Consider the following 8,613-nt stretch of genomic DNA (forward strand, 5'->3'; position numbering starts at 1 on the left):
AGCTGCTTCACTACCTCCAAAGCTCTAGAAACGGTCCTAACAAAGAATGAGTCATCAAGCTTGATATGAATAAAGATTACGATCGAGTGGAGTGGAATTTCATTGAGGCAGTCATGCTAAAAATGGGATTTGACAAATAACGGACTAACAAAATTATGGGCTGTGTTCATTCTGTTAAATACTTGATCAAATACAATAATATTTTATCGGACATTATTTTTATGTATCTTCTTGAGGATCCCCTTGATGGAAGCATCCTCTTTCCCCGTGATAAACCTCAAAAGTAACATATTTTAATCCCATGCTTGGCATATTTTTGGATGATTTATCATAATATTTAGTGAATTTGATACTCTTAATCTTTTAATTTCATGTTTTATATCCAGATGAACATAGGAAAGCGAAAAGTGCAAGAAAAAGGCTAAAAATGGACAAATAGGTTTATTTCAGTGTTGCTCATAGCCCAGACACTTCCACACGGGCAATTCACACGTCCGTGTGAGACGCACGGGAAGAACACACGCCCGTGTGTCATGGCCTAGTCGACTTAAAACAATGTCAGAATTGTACACGGCCTGAGCACGATCACACGGGCATGCCATACAGCCATTCTATTTTGGGCATTCCAAAGTCTATTTAAACACACAAGAAGAGGATCAAGGGGGACACGGAGAGAAGAAGGCAGAAAATACTCGAGGACAGCCATTGGAATCGGCTCGGTAGCAGGCTTTACTTCAAGACTAAAGATCTCCATTCAATTTCTACCGAAGTTTCTTGGGTTTCTTTATGTTTTGTTGTTTTCCCAATTTTGAGATGTTTTCCCCCATTGTTATGAACTAAACTCCCTAAATACCTAAGGGAGATGAAACCTAAGATAGATCTTATTATTATTAGAATTATATGATAAATACTTGTCTTATTATTAATTATGAGTTTTAATCCTTACTTTAATATTCCAGGATATTAATTCAGGTTTTGATGTGCTTATTCAGTGGAGAAAAAGTCCCTGTTTAAGAGTAGATCTTCCATAATTAAGCGGATTTGCATGCAATCTTAGAGATAGGACGACATAAATCTTCCAGATTAGAGTTAAATCTAATAAGGGGATCCATAGATCGAGTTAATGCGACAATAGTGGTTTTAATTAGAAAGAGATTTCAATTAATCAACCTAGAGTCAGTTGTTTTTAGTCTCGAAAGAGATATTAACATAAGTTAGGGATTTCTACAGATTAAGTCAAGGGAACAAATCGTCTAATTCAAAAGTGACAAGTGAAGTCTAGGTGGATTCTTCCTTGGGTATTGTCTTCTCCATCGGTTTTCCAAAAAGTATTTTCCAACTTTAATCGTTGTCGTGTTCTTAGTTAATTAGATAGTTAATCTTAGTTTAAAATATCCCTTTAATTTTTAGGCTAGATAATAAAAAGATAGCAATTACTAGTACTTTTAGTCCTTGTGGATACTATATTTTCGGTCTCACCATAACTATACTACTGCTCGATAGGTGCACTTGCCTTAGTCGAATTTTTAGTTAGTTTAGCGACCATCATCACGTATTTGTTTTTATTTTGCATGGAAGCATTCTCGAGGATGCTTATTCATGCTCAAAACAATAATTCTTTAAGAGGTATTCGTGCTAGCATCAATGGTCCGAGGATCAATCATTTGTTCTTCACTGATGATGCGCTCCTATTTGTGCGTAACAAAAAAATGATGTTGATTGCATTATTGAAATTCTTAGAAATTTTGCCACTGTTTCAGGATAAGAGATTAACTTTGAGAAATCCATGGTTCTGTTTAGCCCCAATACTTCAAGTGATTAAAGAAAAATATATGGTGACCTCTTTGGTATAAAGGTCATGGAGAAGCTGGATAAATACTTGGGCCTTCCCCTTCCTATAGGTAAAAAGAAAAAAGATGCTTTCATTGATGTTACTAATAGATTTTCATGCAAGATAAATAGCTGGACTAAAAGACTACTTTCATATGGAGGCAAAGGAGTTTCATCAATGCGGTGTTACAATTCATCCCAACATACGCGTTATCTATTTTCTTAACTCCAAAGGGTGTGATCGAGGACCTTCATGTAACACCTCCTAACCCCAAACCGTTACCGGAACGAGGTTATGAGGCATTACCGGACATATCAGACAACTTACTAATAATTTACAATTAATATAACTTTTATGGTATAATATAATAATTGAGTCCCTATCTTGAACTCTCAAAGTTCAAGCACGTGTTAAAAGTAGAACGGAACTTGTTCGAATATTCTGAATTTTTTTTTATAAAAATTTCGGTCTGCTTATTTTTACCTAAAACCTTCTGCAAATTCAAACTAAAACAACCAGCACCAATTTTTCACATTCATATAACTAATATTTATATCATTAACATAATTTCAACTTAATAACTATCATAGCATCATTCAAAATTGATTAAAAACTTCATTCATTTAACAACTTAATGTTCATGTATCAAAATATCATATACTTTTCTTACCATTTCATTTAACCATCTAAATCTTATAATTCAACCTTCACTACCCAAAGTAATATGCATATTCAAGTGACTATATAACACCTATGTACATGCCACCTTTACCCAAAAGAAAAATATACATCACCAAATTTGTGTTGGAGTCGGGAATGTTCTGGATGCTGAACCGGGACACTTGACTTCTACTAACCTGCGCACGGAAACAACCGTACGCTGAGTATGGATATACTCAGTGATATTACCATAATTCAAATTATATCAACAATAGTAAAAACATAAATATTAAAATACCTAACAATTAATGTCATATGTACTAATTCATAAATCAATGTATTTTCTCAAACTTAAATTTATATCACTTATGAATATACATTTCATACTTTTCTCTTATTATCACAATTCCAATTTCAATTCGTAATTCAATTTATTTTTCTCGGTTCAATGCCTCAAATTCACATTTCAATTTTTCACCCTATTAATGTAACTCGGACTTTGGCGAATACACGGATCCAACCAAACACACCAATATGGCACCCAGTGCCTCATCGGATAGTTCGAAGTAATAGTTGACACCCAGTGTCTCATCGGCCTAGCCGAAGTAAAGTTGGTACCCAGTACCTCATCGAATCTATCCGAAGAAATATAGTGACACCCAGTGTCTCATCGACTCGAGGTCGAAGTATCCCTGAACACTTCCAATCCTATGGCATGCCAACTATATCCGACTCAGCCCGACTAGTTAATGGGGTATTCAATTCACTTTCTCAATCCTATATCACTTTCAATTCACAATTCAAATCACCAATCATTTTTCAATCAATACGCTTTTCAAATAATTACATATTCCATAATTCACTTATTCAATTCAATTTGATTCAATTTGCATCACTTTCATTTTCACTCAATATTCATATCAATTTCACATACTTACCTCAAGTCTTACTTACCATACATAACAATAAAAAAAATTCAGCAATCAATAATAATTAAAATTCGAATTATAGTAATACACACCGTAATTCTCCCGTTTTAGTACTCGATGACTTTCTCCTTTCCTTTTGATGCTGATGCTTCAGGTTCTTTGTTGGCTATGAAAATAATAATTTATAATCATCAATACAACATGATTCAATTTAATTCATGAGCCTAAACATGCAAATTTAACCATTTTTAATGTATATATATAATTTCACCATTAAGCTGTCTACTTGAGTCATTGTTACTAAATTATTTATATCTTGAGCTACGAAACTCCAAATTAATATCCGTAAATTTTCATTAAAACTAGACTCATATATATTCTAATCATAAAATTTCCAGAATTTTTGGTCTAGCCATTTAATACAGTTTATTCGTTAAATACTCCCCTGTTATTTCATTTGACAGTTCTGACCTCTCTCTACTAAAACTAAATTATCTCATTGTACAGAACTCGAATAAGGTTATTGTTTATTTATTTTGAAACTAGATTCATTAAGGAGTTCACATATATAAATTACACTCCATAATAATTTTTGTACAATTTTTAATGATTTTCCAAAGTTAAAACAGGGCATCTCGAAATCACCCCGAACCAGTATTACAAAATTTCAAATATCTCTTGATTCATCAATTAATTGCTTACAATGTTTCTACTATAAGAAACTAGACTCAATAAGCTTTAATTCCATATTTTGTTCATTCTCTAGTTCAATTTATAAAATTTTTAGTGAATTTTCAAAGTCAGACCATTGCTACTTCCCAAAACTGTTTTGATGAAAAATGTTAATAACCAAATTTATAACACCAATTCACACCTTATTCCTATTCAAATTTCATTTAAACTCAAATTTAACTATTAAATTTTCAACATATTTTCTTAATTCCGAATTTTCCTCAATCTAGTCCCTAAAACACAAAACTTATAGCTTACTTTGCAATTCAATCCTTATATCTATTCTAACTTGAATTTCGTTCAATTAAACACCTATTTCATCATTTTATTCAACATGAACTTTGTTTAAAAACCTAAGAACTTCCAAACTAACAACTTAATTTCATCAAAAACTTGTTTTAAGACTTCTAAAATATCAAAATTATGAGAAAATGACTTGATTGAGCTTACCAATTAACTCCAAGCTTCATAAACCTTATTTCCCCTTTTCTTTCTTCTTTCCTTTCTTTCTCCCCTGTTCTTCTCTGTTTCGTTTGCTTTCATTCTGTTTCTTTTAACTTATTTGTTTCTTTTATATATAATAATAATATAATATAATATAATATACTTAATTATTAAATAAATATATATTTTTTTAATCAATAAAATCTTTGATATTTTCCACGTTAAACCGCCTCAGCTATAGGAAATGGTTTAATTTCCTCTTAAGTCCTTCTAATTTTTCTTTAATCTATAATTAAACTTTTACTCTTATTCAATTTAATTCTTTTTACTAATTACTCTAAATTAAGCTAAATTTACTTAATTAAAACCTAATTAAACACACTACTAGACTCATAAATATTTTTAATAATTATTTTCGAACTTATTTCACTAAGACGGAGGCCCGATAACACACTTTTCTGGTGCCCACGGATTTTGGGTTGTTACATTTCCTCCCCCCTTAAAAAATTTCGTCCTCGAAATTTTACCTGAAAATAAGTGAGGATACTGCGATCTCATAGTTTCCTCTGGCTCCCACGTTGCTTCTTCTACACTATGGCTTCTCCACAGTACTTTTACCAGAGGGACTCGTTTGTTTCTTAATTCTTTCACTTCTCGAGCTAGTATTTGAACTGGTTCCTCTTCATATGACAGATCTGGTCTAATATCAATGTTTTCAGTAGAGATAATATGAGATGGATCCGATCAGTACCTTCGTAACATGGAAACATGAAAAACATCATGAATTTGTTGTAATTGCGGAGGTAAAGCTAATCGGTAAGCAACTGGTCCAACTCTCTCTATAACTTCATATGGTCCGATAAACCGAGAACTTAACTTTCCTTTTCGGCCAAATCTTAATACTTTTTTCCAAGGAGAAACTTTCCTTTGAATCAAATTGAATTGAATAAGTGAATTATGGAAGATGTAATTATTTGAAAAGCGTATTGATTGAAAAATGATTGGTGATTTGAATTGTGAATTGAAAGTGATATAGGATTGAGAAAGTGAATTGAATACCCTATTAACTAGTCGGGCTGAGTCGGATATAGTTGGCATGCCATAGGATTGGAAGTGTTCAGGGATACTTCGACCTCGAGTCGATGAGACACTGGGTGTCACTATATTTCTTCAGATAGATTCGATGAGGTACTGGGTACCAACTTTACTTCGGCTAGGCCGATGAGACACTGGGTGTCAACTATTACTTCGAACTATCCGATGAGGCACTGGGTGCCATATTGGTGTGTTTGGTTGGATCCGTGTATCCGCCAAAGTCCGAGTTACGTTAATAGGGTGAAAAATTGAAATGTGAATTTGAGGCATTGAAACGAGAAAAATAAATTGAATTACGAATTGAAATTGGAATTGTGATAATAAGAGAAAAGTATGAAATGTATATTCATAAGTGATATAAATTTAAGTTTGAGAAAATACATTGATTTATGAATTAGTACATATGACATTAATTGTTAGGTATTTTAATATTTATGTTTTTACTATTGTTGATATAATTTGAATTATGGTAATATCACTGAGTATATCCATACTCAGCGTACGGTTGTTTCCGTGCGCAGGTTAGTAGAAGTCAAGTGTCCCGGTTCAGCTATGGGAAATGGTTTAATTTCCTCTTAAGTCCTTCTAATTTTTCTTTAATCTACAATTAAACTTTTACTCTTATTCAATTTAATCCTTTTTACTAATTACTCTAAATTAAGCTAAATTTACTTAATTAAAACCTAATTAAACACACTACTAGACTCATAAATATTTTTAATAATTATTTTCGAACTTATTTCACTAAGACGGAGGCCCGATAACACACTTTTCTGGTGCCCACGGATTTTGGGTTGTTACACTTCAAACAAAGCTTAGCAAGAAGTGATGGTCTGGCAAGGATAAAGGAAAATTTTGGTCGATGCTCCCGTGGAAGAAGTTGTGCCACCCTAAAGGAATGAAGGGCTTTGGTTAAACAAAGCTTTTCAACTTGCTCTTCTGGGTCGTCAAGTCTGAAGACTCATAAACAATAAATACACTCACTGTTTTAAAGTGTTGCCTTCTAAATATTTTTCTGATGGTAATATTTTTAATGCCAAAAGGATAGACAAAGCTTCTTTTACTTGGTCGAGTATACTGCTGTTCCGGAGACTTTTATGAAAGGGTTTGGCTGGCAAGTTGGTAACGGTGACCATATTAATATTCAGGTGGACAACTGGGGAATGGAAGACTTAAATGGTGGTACCCTTAATTCTAATATGCTTAACTCTCATGTCAAAAATGTTAGAGATCTTTGGGCTGAGAATGATAGACGCTGAGATATTGATAAAGTTTACATGTTGTACAGGAAAGATTGGGGTGATAGAATTTGCAATTTACCCATCGGGAATGAGGACCAAAGAGATAGAATAGTGTGGTTTCATAACCCTCATGGATGCTTCACTTTGAAATCTGCCTATTCGTGGCTTCCTTTGAAGGAGATAGGTTTTGGTCCGTTGAGGTTCTATTGGAAGACCATTTGGAAGCTCGACACTTTACCTAAAATTCAGGTGTTTGCATGGCAAATAGGACACAAGCTTCTCCCGCGAACGTCAAAATTGTGTCCATTAGAAATGGCTTTAATCAGGGATGTCCTAGATGTGGAGCTGTCACTGAGACCCTTTTACATGCTCTAAAAGATTGTACTAGCTCTCGTAAAGTCCTCTCCATTGGCGATTGGGATACGAGCACAACGTTGAGGCAATATGATCACTGTATTGACTGGTTTGAAGACATGATGAGAATCCTTGACAAGAGAGCAATGGCCAATTTGATGACTACATCATGAAATTGCTGGAACAGTAGAAATAATTTCATGTTCAAGGGTAAAGAAAACAAGGCGCAAACCATTTGGAGCATAAAACGAGTTAATTTTACTGTTAGAATTAGTTAATTGAATGAAATTATTGTTCTAGATCAATAATAGGCTGAAAATCGATGCATAGAGAAGTTACAGAATAGTTCATATACCTTTATCATCGTTGTAGTTTAGTCAAGTAAGTTTGTACTATTATTTTTATGTTTATAACGATTCTTACATATTACATGTTTTATTAGAATTTGATCTAATGTTTTATTTATCTATTGAATGTTAAAAAATAAATAATAAATGAGTATAGTGAGTACGTGGTGTACTTGAATAACAGGCCTTTGGTAGGTGATTATTTAACAGGTTTTGAGCCAGTGATCATTTAACAGGTACTATATACCGGTGATATAGACCATATTGACGGCTTGAGATCTTACATGTGTTTCGGATTCTCTACAGCTTGTGTGAGCAGCATCGTGAGCCAGTTAAAGTTCTAAAGTTAACTCAAATGAGTGATACCCTTTCGGTTACCTGAAATGGCATATTATTAGAATGATGATTTGGTTTATGATCATTTTTCATATGCCAGTTTGATGATATGAATTATCCAAGTATAAGTGTTTTTGGAAAGTTGAAATAATAGTAAAATGGAATATGATTTGAATTATTGTACTGCGCAATACTCATATGTTGTGAGCTATGATTGGCAGGAATTCTGTTAATAGCTTTGTGACAGGAACTTTTTTCATTAATCTATTTATTTGAATTATTAGGTTTAATTTGGTAGTCTTTATCATTTAATTGACGAACTTACTAAGCTATATGAAAGCTTACTCGAGTTGTTGTTATGTTTCCTTGTAGATATTGTTTTGTGGGAATCGGGAGATCGGATCAACCTGAAGAAATCACAGTATTGAGGATCTTGGTAGATATTGAATTTGACTTGGCTTATATGGCATGTAATTTGGTATGCTTATGATTTTGGTGAGTTTTACAACTCTTGGTATATGCATGCATGATCCCACCCTTAGCACAAGTGGGTATAAATGTGGGAGTCAAATGGTAAGTTGTTAACTTATATGTATGCTAGATGTGGTCAAGTGTGAAAGCATGGAAGACTAACCAAGGTAAAG

The sequence above is a fragment of the Gossypium hirsutum genome, chromosome A05, assembly GCF_007990345.1.
Source record: "Gossypium hirsutum isolate 1008001.06 chromosome A05, Gossypium_hirsutum_v2.1, whole genome shotgun sequence".
Taxonomy (NCBI): domain Eukaryota; kingdom Viridiplantae; phylum Streptophyta; class Magnoliopsida; order Malvales; family Malvaceae; genus Gossypium; species Gossypium hirsutum.